At 40.5% G+C, this 15,426-nt stretch overlaps 1 protein-coding gene across 2 annotated transcripts in view; it reads right to left on the bottom strand.

The window, feature by feature from the left end:
* pparg (peroxisome proliferator-activated receptor gamma) overlaps positions 1-10,785 on the bottom strand; it is an 88,257-nt gene extending 77,472 nt beyond the window's left edge. For both annotated transcript variants that reach the window (XR_011667300.1, XM_071336938.1), the window contains exon 1: positions 10,442-10,785. The gene's annotated coding sequence lies outside the window, so the exon portion shown is untranslated. The remainder of the gene's footprint in view (positions 1-10,441) is intronic.
* Positions 10,786-15,426: the final 4,641 nt, after the last annotated feature.

The following is a 15,426-nucleotide window of genomic DNA, read 5'->3' as shown; positions in this document are numbered from 1 at the left end:
TTTGGGACCGAGAGGCACCTTTTCATTATAACATTGGAGGAAATACGTTCTTAGCATGTGAGGAACGTGTTTGCTGGTCTCAAATCTGGCCAGCCAACTAATAGTTAGAAGAAAAAAAATAGGTTTGGCTACAGTTAATCTAACCCGTTTGCAGTCCCTTTAGCGTTGCTTACTAGCTACAGAGGTTAGCTGGCTAGTTAGCTACAGTAGTTAGCTACTGCCATCAGTTGTTGTGTTATCATATTTTGCCTATTCCACCGTTTGTAGAATGCATACTACTGGCATTTGAATATAGTGCTGAAATAGGGAATCCGGACACACTGTGGACATGGTAGACACATTGAAATGTAGGTGCAGATGCATGATGCGTTCGGAATTCCATGACCACGGCCTCTGTCTCTCTCTCTCCATGACCACGGCCTCTGTCTCTCTCTCTCCATGACCACGGCCTCTGTCTCTCTCTCTCCATGACCACGGCCTCTGTCTCTCTCTCTCTCCAAGACCACGGCCTCTGTCTCTCTCTCTCCATGACCACGGCCTCTGTCTCTATCTCTCTCCATGACCACGGCCTCTGTCTCTCTCTATCTCCCTCTGTCTTGGTCTCTCTCTGCATCTTTCACTGTGTCTATTAACTAACACACAGTTCAAACGCAGAACCAGTGTTCATTATTTCAACAAAAAGAGAGACTAAAATAATATTAACACGACGCTGAAATTATGGCAAATAGAAATTAAGAGCAGAAAGGCACGGTTAAGAGCTTTGCTTGAGGCTTCATACAACACTGCAGCAGACTTCCTTGTTGGTTTTGTGTCGAATTCAGGCATAACATCGACTTCTCAGAGAAGTCCTCGACCTGCAAAACCGAGACCATGATTGTGCTTCTGTTGTGGGAGTGGTAACATCACATTATAATGACACTGGTGATTTTCCTATACTCACACTGGGTCTCTCCTTCCTACAGGTGAGTGTCAGGGTCAGGGTCCAAACCAATAACACGTTTTCTCAAGCCGTTCTCAAAATACATGCAGGCATGAGGGTACCCTTTGGACATGCACACGTGTACAAAGACACACACACACAGCAACGTTATCATGTGTAGAAGTAAAGCGTGTTCAATATACCCCAACACAGCTTTAGAACAGTGTTCAATACACCCCAACACAGCTTTAGAACAGTGTTCAATATACCCCAACACAGCTTCAGAACAGTGTTTAATGCACCCCAACACAGCTTTAGAGCAGTGTTCAATATACCCCAACACAGCTTTAGAACAGTGTTCAATATACCCCAACACAGCTTCAGAACAGTGTTTAATGCACCCCAACACAGCTTTAGAGCAGTGTTCAATATACCCCAACACAGATTTAGAACAGTGTTCAATATACCCCAACACAGCTTTAGAACAGTGTTCAATATACCCCAACACAGCTTTAGAGCAGTGTTCAATATACCCCAACACAGCTTTAGAACAGTGTTTAATGCACCACAACACAGCTTTAGAGCAGTGTTCAATATACCCCAACACAGCTTCAGAACAGTGTTTAATGCACCCCAACACAGCTTTAGAACAGTGTTCAATATACCCCAACACAGCTTTAGAACAGTGTTCAATATACCCCAACACAGCTTTAGAACAGTTTTCAAAATACCCCAACACAGCTTTAGAACAGTGTTCAATAAACCCCAACACAGCTTCAGAACAGTGTTTAATGCACCCCAACACAGCTTTAGAGCAGTGTTCAATATACCCCAACACAGCTTTAGAACAGTGTTCAATATACCCCAACACAGCTTTAGAACAGTGTTTAATGCACCCCAACACAGCTTTAGAACAGTGTTCAATATACCCCAACACAGCTTTAGAACAGTGTTCAATATACCCCAACACAGCTTTAGAACAGTGTTCAATATACCCCAACACAGCTTTAGAACAGTGTTTAATGCACCCCAACACAGCTTTAGAACAGTGTTCAATATACCCCAACACAGCTTTAGAACAGTGTTTAATGCACCCCAACACAGCTTTAGAGCAGTGTTCAATATACCCCAACACAGCTTCAGAACAGTGTTTAATGCACCCCAACACAGCTTTAGAACAGTGTTCAATATACCCCAACACAGCTTTAGAACAGTGTTCAATATACCCCAACACAGCTTTAGAACAGTTTTCAAAATACCCCAACACAGCTTTAGAACAGTGTTCAATAAACCCCAACACAGCTTCAGAACAGTGTTTAATGCACCCCAACACAGCTTTAGAGCAGTGTTCAATATACCCCAACACAGCTTTAGAACAGTGTTCAATATACCCCAACACAGCTTTAGAACAGTGTTTAATGCACCCCAACACAGCTTTAGAACAGTGTTTAATGCACCCCAACACAGTTTTAGAACAGTGTTCAATATACCCCAACACAGCTTTAGAACAGTGTTCAATATACCCCAACACAGCTTCAGAACAGTGTTTAATGCACCCCAACACAGCTTTAGAACAGTGTTCAATATACCCCAACACAGCTTTAGAGCAGTGTTCAATATACCCCAACACAGCTTCAGAACAGTGTTTAATGCACCCCAACACAGCTTTAGAACAGTGTTCAATATACCCCAACACAGCTTTAGAACAGTGTTTAATGCACCCAATGTTCAATATAAAATGTACTACATGCTCAATGTATGACATGTTCAACATAAAATGTACTACATGTTCAATGTATGACATGTTCAACATAGAACGTAATGACATGTTCAATATATGACATGTTCAATATATGACATGGATGACATGTTCAATATAGAATGCATGACATGTTCAATACAGAATTCATGACATGTTCAATACAGAATTCATGACATGTTCAATACAGAATTCATGACATGTTCAATATAGAATGTTTGACATGTTCAATATAGAATGTTTGACATGTTCAATACAGAATGCATGACATGTTCAATACAGAATTCATGACATGTTCAATGTATGACATGTTAAATATAGAATGGATGACATGTACAATATAGAATGGGTGACATGTTCAATTAATGACATGTTCAATATAGAATGGATGACATGTACAATATAGAATGTATGACATTTTCAATGTATGACGTGTTCAATATATAATGTATGACATGTTCAATGTATGACATGTACAATATAGAATGTATGACATGTTCAATGTATAACATGTTCAATATAGAATGACATGTACAATATAGAATGTATGACATGTACAATGTATGATATGTACGACATCTTCAGTATAGAATGTATGACATGTTCAATGTATGACATGTTCAATATAGAATGACATGTTCAATATAGAATGACATGTACAATATAGAATGACATGTACAATATAGAATGACATGTACAATATAGAATGACATGTTCAATATAGAATGACATGTTCAATATAGAATGACATGTACAATATAGAATGACATGTTCAATATAGAATGTATGACATGTTCAATGTATAACATGTTCAATATAGAATGTATGACATGTACAATATAGATTGTATGAAATGTACAATATAGTATTTATATAAATAACATAATCTGTCTCTCAGATATTGTCGTACTAGTTGCGTTTTCTGTGTTCAGGCTATCCAGTGTGTTGGTTCTTGTCTATGGGAGGATGATTTTGCAGTAGAGACGTGAGGTTTTGTCTAAGGGACTCATTCTCCCATTAAAACTCTCTAGGGAGACTGAGGAACATTAAGATACATACTAGAGCCATTACAACAACACGCTCCCGGCCAGCGGCCCCCTCCCCACTCTCCTGACCCCCCAGCGGCCCCCTCCCTAGTCTTCTGCCCCCCCTCCCCAGCGCTCCCTAGTCCTAGATTGCCATTGTGCAGCTCCCTGGGAATGAGAGTTTGCACAATTTCTTAGGACGTGAACTTTTCCCCAATTTATTTGAATAGGAGTGAGTTAATGGTTGATTGTTCCCATGGGCTTTAAGCAGAGCCTCCTCCAAGGAGAAGGAAAGAGCTACAGCCTTACTACACACACTATGTCAAGGTCTCCTCTGCTCCCGCTGGGGAGGCAGGGGGATGTTCCTCGAGGTAGAAAGGAAAACACACACACACAGGAAAAGACGGAAGTGTGCTAAACGGATAAAACATGTGTACATCGTGTTACAGTAACATCCCTCCACCGGTCTCACTAGAGAGGTGAAGTTTTGACCTGCGTCTTTTTGGGTTTCTTTCTCCTAAAGGCTTTATTTTAGTCCTATAGTCCTCTCCAGGCCGGGGGTAAAGGCCACAGCCTCCTCAGGTCTAACCATTACCTTAACCCTAACCCTTAACTTTCACCATATCTCTAACCCCAACCCTCTAAAGATTTTATTTTTTGTTCTATATTCCTCTCCAGGACTGGAGTGAAGGCCACAGCCTCCTCTGTGTGGGTACTCTGCAAGACTAACCCTAATACCGGTACCCCCAGTATACAGCTTCGCTATTGTTATTTTACTGTTGCTCTTTTAATTATTTGTTACTTTTATTGGTTTTATTTTTTTTAATGCGTTGCTGGTTAGGGCTTATAAATAAGTATTTCACTGTTGTATTCGGCGCATGTGACAAATATAATTTGATTTGATATAAACAAATATAACTTAATATTATAATCTTAAACCGGTTGGCCGCCGCTAGCCGCTGCTAACTAACCCCTCTAGCCGCTGCTGCTACTAACTCTAACCCGCTAGCTGCTGCTGCTAATAACTCTAACCCGCTAGCTGCTGCTGCTACTAACTCTAACCCGCTAGCTGCTGCTGCTACTAACTCTAACCCGCTAGCTGCTGCTGCTAATAACTCTAACCCGCTAGCTGCTGCTGCTACTAACTCTAACCCCGCTAGCTGCTGCTGCTAATAACTCTAACCCGCTAGCTGCACAAGTGGCTCAGGTAGTGCAGCTCATCCAGGATGGCACATCAATGCGAGCTGTGGCAAGAAGGTTTGCTGTGTCTGTCAGCGTAGTGTCCAGAGCATGGAGGCGCTACCAGGAGACAGGCCAGTACATCAGGAGACGTGGAGGAGGCCGTAGGAGGGCAACAACCCAGCAGCAGGACCGCTACCTCCGCCTTTGTGCAAGGAGGAGCAGGAGGAGCACTGCCAGAGCCCTGAAAAATGACCTCCAGCAGGCCACAAATGTGCATGTGTCTGCTCAAACGGTCAGAAACAGACTCCATGAGGGTGGTATGAGGGCCCGACGTCCACAGGTGGGGGTTGTGCTTACAGCCCAACACCGTGCAGGACGTTTGGCATTAGCCAGAGAACACCAAGATTGGCAAATTCGCCACTGGCGCCCTGTGCTCTTCACAGATGAAAGCAGGTTCACACTGAGCACATGTGACAGACGTGACAGAGTCTGGAGACGCCGTGGAGAACGTTCTGCTGCCTGCAACATCCTCCAGCATGACCGGTTTGGCGGTGGGTCAGTCATGGTGTGGGGTGGCATTTCTTTGGGGGGCCGCACAGCCCTCCATGTGCTCGCCAGAGGTAGCCTGACTGCCATTAGGTACCGAGATGAGATCCTCAGACCCCTTGTGAGACCATATGCTGGTGCGGTTGGCCCTGGGTTCCTCCTAATGCAAGACAATGCTAGACCTCATGTGGCTGGAGTGTGTCAGCAGTTCCTGCAAGAGGAAGGCATTGATGCTATGGACTGGCCCGCCCGTTCCCCAGACCTGAATCCAATTGAGCACATCTGGGACATCATGTCTCGCACCATCCACCAACGCCACGTTGCACCACAGACTGTCCAGGAGTTGGCGGATGCTTTAGTCCAGGTCTGGGAGGAGATCCCTCAGGAGACCATCCGCCACCTCATCAGGAGCATGCCCAGGCGTTGTAGGGAGGTCATACAGGCACGTGGGCCACACACACTACTGAGCCTCATTTTGACTTGTTTTAAGGACATTACATCAAAGTTGGATCAGCCTGTAGTGTGGTTTTCCACTTTAATTTTGAGTGTGACTCCAAATCCAGACCTCCATGGGTTGATAAATTTGATTTCCATTGATCATTTTTGTGTGATTTTGTTGTCAGCACATTCAACTATGTAAAGAAAAAAGTATTTAATAAGAATATTTCATTCATTCAGATCTAGGATGTGTTATTTTAGTGTTCCCTTTATTTTTTTGAGCAGTGTATATATATATATATATATATATATTTTAATGTTTTTTTTCTTCATCAATTAAAAAAAAAGTTTTTAAATTATGCTTTATTGCTAAGCGGAGGTAGTACTCTGTAGATGTATTTGATGTATTGTATAGGTTAGGGTTAGGGTTAGGGTACTATGTAAAGGTATTTGAGGTATTGTATAGGTAGTACTATGTAGATGTATTTGAGGTATTGTGTAGTCATTTGTATTTGTCTCCTGAGTGGCGCAGCGGTCTAAGGCACTGCATCGCAGTGCTAGAGGCGGCACTACAGACCCTGGTTCGATTCCAGGATATATCAAACCGGCTGTGATTGGGAGTCCCATAGGGCGGTGCACAATAGGCCCAGCATCGTCCGGGTTAGGGTTTGACCAGGGTAGGCCGTCATTGTAAATAAGAATTTGTTCTTAACTGACTTGCCTAGTTAAATTAATATGAAAAAAATAAATAGGTAGTACTATGTAGGTGTAGAATATCTGCATTGACACCGCTTCATTTGTTTTTACACTGCGCTACTCGCTGTTTATTATCTATGCATAGTCACTTTACAAATTACCTTGACTAACCTGTACCCCCACACATTGACTCCGTACCAGTACCCCCTGTATATAATCTCTTTATTATGTCATTTTCTTGTGTTACGTTTGGATTTTTTGGAGAAGAAAAATTAACTTTAGTTAATTTAGAAAATATTTACTTAACCAACAATGCAGTTAAAGAAATAGAGTTCAGGCTTTTAAATAAGTATTTCACAGTAAGGTTGTAATCGGCGCCTGTGACTAATACAATTTGATTTGATGTATTGGAGGCCAGGTTAGGCCCAATATAAAGGCCCAATATAAACACAGCTTTGTCTCTGTAGACGCTCCTTCCATTTATGACAACAGAGCAAAGTCCAACATATGCACACATTGCTCTTTAGGAATTATATAACCCATTATGAAACTCTGAAGTAAAGAATCCCTCTTTTTAATTCAGTCCATGTTGCTCTAGTATCCACACATTACATCACTGTTGTATCAGGTTAGTTATAAAGAGTTCTACTGTAGATACAAACTTGATGGTTCCTGCTAGATTTACCTTATAGAAGATTATACTGTAGCCCATGGAGGGAGAAATGCTAAACATGAGACTATAATGAGGAATAATTGGTGTAGGCATACTACCCTATCCTTATACTGTAGTGTAGTGAAAACCAGTGTGGAAAAAGTACCCAATTGTCATACTTTAATAAAAGTAAAGATACCTTAATAGAAAATGACTCAAGTAGAGGTGAAAGTCACCCAGTAAAATACTGCTTGAGTAAAACTATTTGGTTTTAAATATACTTAAGTATCAAAAGTAAATGGAATTGCTAAAATATACTTAAGTATTAAAAGTATACAGTACATAATTTCACATTCCTTATATTAAGCAAACCAGACGGCACAATTTTCTTGTTTTAAATTTCAGATAGCCAGGGGCACACTCCAACACTCAGATAGCCAGGGCCACACTCAAACAAAGCATTTGTGTATAGTAAGTCCGCCAGATCAGAGGCAGTAGGGATGACCAGGGATGTTCTCTTGATAAGTGTAAATTGTACCATTTTCCTGTACTGTCAAGAAATTAGTACTTTTGGGTGGCAGGAAAAATGAATAGAGTAAAAAGTACATTCTTTTCTTCAGGAATGTAGCGGAGTAAAAGTTGTCAAGAATATAAATAGTAAAGTACAGATAACCTAAAAAAACTACTTACGTAGTACTTTAAAGTATTTTTTCTTAAGTACTTTACACCACTGAGGAAAACTATGTGTTCTCGGTCTTTGTGAAGGGAAATGTTGTGAAACTGAACCTGAAGTATCCTATCACTTTCAGCGGACACAGACTAGTCCTCGCTTCTCCAAAATACTGTTCATGTCACAACCATTTTTCAAAAATAGCTTTACAAATGTTTTATCATAAGTTATTCAGTCATATCCTTAAATAAATTGTTTATTTTAAGTCATTGCATGCTGACCTGTGTCATGACTAACACTGTTGGCCTCAGATGATGCTATGACCTTGTAACATAGAAAGTAAATACAGAATTATACAGCCTATTTAGATCAAGAATACACATTTCTACATAAGCGGAGCCTATTTTAAAGTATTCAATTATTTTTATAGTAACCCATCTATTGTAGTCAACAGGTGGCAGGTGATTGTAAGACATAAGGCATAGTTGTTAAACCAATAACTCAAATCAAAATCGATTTGCTTCAGTAATAAGTCAATTTAAATTTGAAATTAAAAGTTTGGTTTTCTAAATATGACTATATTTAAAAATATTTTTATTCAAAATAAATATAAAGTAAATATCTGGAGGTACCTACAGCCTAAATTAAAACACTGCAGCAATAACTGAATGATTTGACTGATGAAAGTTTGCCTACAACAAAATAGGGTCATTGTGTTGATATATGGCGGGTGTGTGGTGGGCGGGTTGAATAAAGATAAAACCGATAGGCTTACCTTAAAAGAAAAATCCATAAATGTATCATTATTGTGCAATTTATATCTATGGGCTACATTGAGGTTTTTCTTTCATTATTTTAGGCTCTCTCATTAGTGTATAAGGCTTTAGGCTTTAGAGCCTAACTGTATACGGGCCAAATAGCCTACACGCCAATCGCCAAATGCTTAATGGAAGGGGCAGAAAAAGTTAAAGTTGATTCACAGAGGAAAAAAGGACAATATCAGAGTTTAATTCAATAGAAGGAAAAAAGGACAGGTTGGAGTTTGATTAAGAGAAAAGCTGTGTAATGGAGAGTTGAAAATAAAGAGAAGGGAGGCCCAGAAAAGTAATGTTTGGGAAAGATTTGATGAAGTGGTGAAACAGGATGATAGCAGTGCTAGGGCTGTGTTATGTGTGATGTTATGTGTGATGATTGTGAGGCGCTATACAAATTTCACAGTCACAAGACAGGACTTCAAATAGGCTTATGACATGTCAAGGGAACTGTAGCCTACTGCTCAGATGGGTTTAAATGGAAACTGACATTTGGACACTGACTGTAGGTCTATAACCTCTCACAAAGCCTTAATATTAACTCATGCAGAATTAAGCATTTCTTGCAGTAAAATTATACACCAACTGTAGGCTAAATGTTGACCCGGGAACATGAGGGGAGAAATAAGATGTATTTCTTTCAGCATCTTGAGAGAATGCACCTCTACAGATACCTTCTACGGTGCTATCTTTATCAGCATCATAAAAGCTGATAGTATGTCCAACCACAAAAAATATGCATCCAAGCCAAACGGAAATCTTATCAGAAACATTTTGGGTCATTTTCACAGCTTTCCATTTCCTTACAACTGGTCAAACTGATGTAATTTGGAAATGTTGCACATCACTTTTTTTTGTCAGTTATTGCATTTTCTCTCCGGTCCCGAAAGAAGCAAAGATGACAGCACTTTACTGACCTCAACTATATAGAAACATTCATTCTATCGATTTATGACATTCTGGTGAGCAAGAGTGTATTTAGTCTACTTGGGCAACATATAATGACAGAAGAGAAGCTGAATATGTGTAATTATAAACAAGTTGACTAACAAATAGCCTACAAAACGTCGGAAATTATAAGCAGAAACATATGCAAATCAGCAACAACAAAAAATCCTGCGCCTCATGTAGCCTAGATGCATTTTCTTTATAATTCTTCAGATTGTCACTTAATCACATGTAGTTGGGTGGTTGCTGATGGGTAATTGGTCACTGCGGGCGGCAGTAGGTGAACGAACAGCTGACCAGCGCACCACAAGTTGCTACCCAGCGCATGCTGTCACGCAGGACTGAGATTTACCCGCTAATTCAGTGCAATACTATCAGTCTATCATTTAAAACTAAAACTGAACAAGTTGCCTAGCTATTCCTGATGATAAAGCGTTATGACAACAAATTATTGTCAAAACATATTTTAATATTGCAAATCTTCCAATGTGTGAGCCCTTGAAATTATCAGCACATGCTACAAATTTGGAAAACGTTTGGGATTTAATTTGTTGAATTGAATAAAAACGTACCTGTTACACAGCGAGGACTTTGCTTGTTAAAATTGCTACACATCATATTCATGTCCTATACACTTGTATTCATTTCCCCAATAATAGACATACACTAATGTTTTAAATGAAAGTTGTCCTACGCTTGCCAACGTGTTGACAGGCAGTGCAATTGATCCCCCTCCTCTCCGTGGGTTAAATACCATGCTGCTCATCGCAGGAAGAAATATAAAAACGACTGACCTGAATAAGATCTCAAATAATGTGCGATGCCGTGTCCTTCTATAGTAGCTGCTGCCTGTTTGTCCTTTTATAACAGCTGCTGCCTGTTTGTCCTTCTATAGTAGCTGCGGACTGTTTGTCTCTTGTTTGTTCTCTCGCGGCGCAGCGGGACCCGCTCCGGAGCCTCTTGATGTCTTTATTTGTCTCTGCAGGCAGTCAATCAGCAACGACAGGATCGGGCTACACTGCTTGGTGGGCAGGATGATAACATGTAGTATTGCAGGAGTAACAGGGATAATGACAGTAGTCATGTTCTACCAACTCGTGTTGTAGACATATCTCGCTTTGTTTCCCCTCCCTCTCTGGAACACCTACTGGGATCACATGGAACAACGCGGAAGGAAGAGTAATTCTGGCTTCAGTCCTGTTGATGGTTATTACTGAACAATTATCCTACAGCTTTTAACACGCACTTCTGAGTGCAGAAAATGACTTGATTGCACATCATGATTGGAGTGAGGAATTATCATGAAGTGATCACTGATGGTTTGTGATAAATTAATAAAAAGTGAGAATTAAAGTCAAAATAATTACAGTATTTGGGGAAAATGCACAAACTGTTATGGCTACACCATTAGTCTATACTGTGTATACTGTGTATTGTGGTTGCATGTACCACAGTAAATCAGTTAGAGAAATTTACCACAATAAATAATTTAGAGAAATATACCACAGTAAATCAGTTACAGAAATCTACCACAATAAATCAGTTACAGAAATCTACCACAGTTAGAGAACTCTCATCCAAGATGGCGTAGCAGTCAGACGTCTTTGTCCTCGTCTTGTCCCGTGTATATATCTTTATATCTTTTTTCTTCGCATATCTTTTTTGTATTTTTCCTAAACCTCAACTTCAATATACTCTCCTGCAACCCGCCTCACCCAATGTCGTAGGGATCTGATATTTTCTAAAGTATTTTTCATTACTTTCGAACCGGAATCCCCGTACAGAAGCCAGCCAGCTAACTAGCTACTAGCTAGTAGTCAGCTAACTACTGCTAGCGGTCATCAGCTAACCTCTAGCTCGGAAATCTCTCGCCAGTTTGCACAACGCGATTCAAACCAGAGCATACTGGACTTATTTTCTCTTCATATCCCCGGATTCCTACCGCAAGCTTTGAACCTTTTCACCTGGATCATCGCAGCTAGCTAGCTGCAATCCGAGTTGCTACTCCTGGCTAACGTCTCTGTCCCGAAGCAAACACCAATTAGCCTGGAGCTGGCCCATGCTAGGCCTATCTCCCGGCTAGCTGAAGAGGTCCATCAGCCACTCCTTGGGCTACAATACCTATTTTGGACCCCTTTTACTACACGAAGCCCTGCTAATCCATCACGACTTGGACTACCGATGTAATCTGCCCGAGGGTTCTTTTTGCAAGAGGCCCCTCCGTCGCGACGTCCCCTGAATGATCTGCTAGCCTGCTAGCCGCGGCCCGCTAGCTGTCTAGAGCATATCGGACTGTTAGCTGAATAGGTCCATCGGCCAATTTCTTGGGCCACTATACCTATTTTGCCAATTGGACTGGGCACCTTTACTACACGGAACCCTACTAATCCATCATGGCTGGTCTGCAGACGGAACCGCACGAGGAGGCTCTGCACGAGGAGGCTACAACAGACTTCTTCCGTCACGACGTATCTCTAAGGCCCTTCTGCTAGCTTGCTAGCCTGCTAGCTGTCTGAATGGCTGTGTCTCCAGCCAGCTTAAACCTCTCTTGGGTACGTGAGACGTTAGCGTCCCACCTCTTCAACAGCCAATGAAACTGCTGGGCGCCAAATTCAAATACAGAAATTCTCATTATAAAAATTCAGAAAACAAAACATATTTTACATCGGTTTAAAGATTAACTTCTTGTGAATCAAACCACGGTGTCAGATTTAAAAAATGCTTTACGGCGAAAGCATACCTTACGATTATTTGAGAACATAGCCCAGCAGACAAATCATTACAAACAGTAACCAGCCAAGTAGAAGAGTTACACAAGTCAGAAATAGAGATAAAATTAATGAACACTTTTCGTGTTTGAATTTACAGTCAAACGCTGCGTGTTTGCCTTTGCAACGATAACAGACTCTATTGGCTGCTGCACCACGGCTTTCTGTTCTTTGAAATTCTACGCGCTCAGCGCTGCTCTCTTTTACTGTATGGCACGCAGTTGCGCCCCTTGCCTGCAAATCCAGTGCATTTCTATTTGCGGACTCCATGGCCTGAGCCAGTTTGAGTGCATTCTCAAACGTGAGATTAGGCTCTGATAACAATCATATTTGTATCCTGTCATCATTAATCCCACACACCAGCCCGATCGCGTAGTATTTGCGATAATGTATTCCCATTGTGCTGACAAACTGCCTGGGAGCTCCTCAGTGGTGAAACTCCTCCTCCTTCAATCAGTGGTGAACCAGGTGGAACAAATCTTCCAGGCAATCTGGGCGTGCCAGCACCTGGCTCTGCTGTTGTCTTTAGACCGCAGTGAAAGGAGCATTTATAACACCACAAGACCAAGGAAACTTAATCTTTGTGATCAAGGTGACTGTGCAAGTCCAAGCCCTCAACAAAACTGTGAAAGACAGCCGGTAAGCGCCATATTAGCCATGCTTGGCTAGACTGACTTAAGCAGTGCACTGCTAATGATACTCTGGAAAACACAGACTCTTAACTCTTAACTTTGATAGGACTTTTGCAATGGTATTTATAACTTCAAATGTTGTTTGTGGGGTATAAAGGAAAAGTAAGAAGAGCCAAATTCATTGTTGACAAAGAACTTGTTTGAAATGGTTAAAAGTAATTTAAACTTTGTAGAAATCTTAGTAAACCAAGTTCTTAATTCAGTAACAAATGTATAGTCAAAAAAATATTTTTAAAACTACTGATTAGAAAATAAATGTAATTTTTTTACTACTAAAAATATTTTGAATGTATTTGGCAAAAATGCAAATTTAGATAAAAATATATTGATTCTGCTCATTTGATTAAAAATGGTGGGTTTCTATTTTGGGAAACATTTGCTTAAAAGTGGAAACCTTGTATTTTATAATGGCAGAAATGTGTTTATCTGAGGTGAATGTGGATAATTTTGTGTATTTAATTAGGCTGTCAACTCAAATAATAACTTGTATTTGTCATCTCTTTTTTGAGGTTTTTCACCTGTTTACTGCCAACCAAAGAATGGTAAATAAAAGACAAACAACTGATTCCATGGCTGTTTATTGAGTGAAATCCAGTTAAAATCTTCATGTGGAGGGACTGTCCTTTTCAAGTGGGGAATTGCACAAGAAAGAGGTCAAAACTTGACACCCATAGTTACAGTCCAATGCTAGTTTTCTCAACTCAGCCACATATTCCCCCACTGATTCTTTAGGTTTTCTCATGCGCGAATCAAACTTGAATCTTTGTACTATCTCACTGGGTTTGGGGTTGAAGTGATTTTTTAATAGCTCGACTAAATCTATGAATGACTTTTCTCCTCGTTTATTTGGGCTCAACAGGTTTCTCATTAAGCTGTAGGTCTGTGCACCGACAACGCTTATGAGTATGGATTTCTGTATAGTGGCATCAGTTATTTCATTAGCAGCAAAGAAATGTTCCATTATTTCACAGTACTCCTCCCATTCCTGATTTTTAGGATCAAATGGTGGTAGCGAGCCTATTGTTGCCAATGCCATCTTTTCAATTCTCTCTCCCCTCACACAGTCAATAATTTTTCCTACCCGTATCCAGGGAATCAATCCTTCAGAATCTTCCACCGTTCACTTGAGTCTCACCTCCCGCGTCGCACGCCAAACACAACGTTAAAATCGTGGCCAAAAAAATCTAACGCAGTTCTCCATAGTTATCCTCATCGCCAAATATGTAGTATCCTTAAAGGCTTCTTAGAGTCACGACTCATGAGACTTAAGTACGGTTTAGTATTTAATTGTAACTTAGAATTACATTCTCTTATGCACCTGGCTTAAATTACCTGAAGCTTTCTTAATCATAGTTATATAGGCAGACATAGGACATAGCTACGGATAGCGGGAAGCAAACCCCCGTCTTGAGTCAATACTGCCATCTATTGGTAAACATAAATATACCAGGTTGCTACACTTACCTTTGATGATCTTCATATGGTTGCACTCAGCAGACATTCATTTACTCAATAAATGTTCCTTTTGTTCGATAAAGTCTCTTTATATCCAAAAACCTCAGTTTTGTTCGCGCGTTTTCTTCAGTAATCCGCAGGCTCAAACGCAGTCAAAACAGGCAGACAAAAAATCCAAATTGTATCCGTAAAGTTCATAGAAACATGTCAAACGATGTTTATATTCTATCCTCAGGTTGTTTTTAGCCTAAATAATCGATAATATTTCAACCGGACAATAACGTCGTCAGTATAACAGGTAAACAAGAAAGGCACATGAAAAAGCTCTGTGACACATTAGGGTCCACTCATTCAGACTGCTCTTACTTCCTCATTTTTCAGAATAGAAGCCTGAAACAATTTCTAAAGACTGTTGGCATCTAGTGGAAGGCATAGGAACTGCAATTTGAGTCCTAAGTCAATGGATACTGTAATGGCATTGAATAGAAAACTACAAACCCCCCCAAAAAACTACTTTCCAAATGGATTTTTCTCAGGTTTTCGCCTGCCAAATCAGTTCTGTTATACTCACAGACACTATTTTAACAGTTTTGGAAACTTTAGAGTGTTTTATATCCAAATCTACCAGTTATATGCATATCATATCTTCTGGACCCGAGAAGCAGGCAGTTTAATTTGGGCATGCATTTCATCCAAAATTGAAGAGAAGTTAGACTACTCACTAGAGAAGTTAACTACTCACTGAACCCCTACGATCACACGGTTACGCATGCCTCTCCCTAATGTCAATATGCCTTATCCATTGCTGTTCTGGTTAGTGATTATTGTCTTATTTCCCTGTAGAGCCTCTAGCCCTGCCTTAGC

Source organism: Salvelinus alpinus, chromosome 12 (assembly GCF_045679555.1).
Source record: "Salvelinus alpinus chromosome 12, SLU_Salpinus.1, whole genome shotgun sequence".
Classification (NCBI taxonomy): Eukaryota; Metazoa; Chordata; class Actinopteri; order Salmoniformes; family Salmonidae; genus Salvelinus; species Salvelinus alpinus.
Note: the sequence above shows the minus strand (reverse complement) of the source record. Positions and strands in the feature narration are given on the sequence as shown.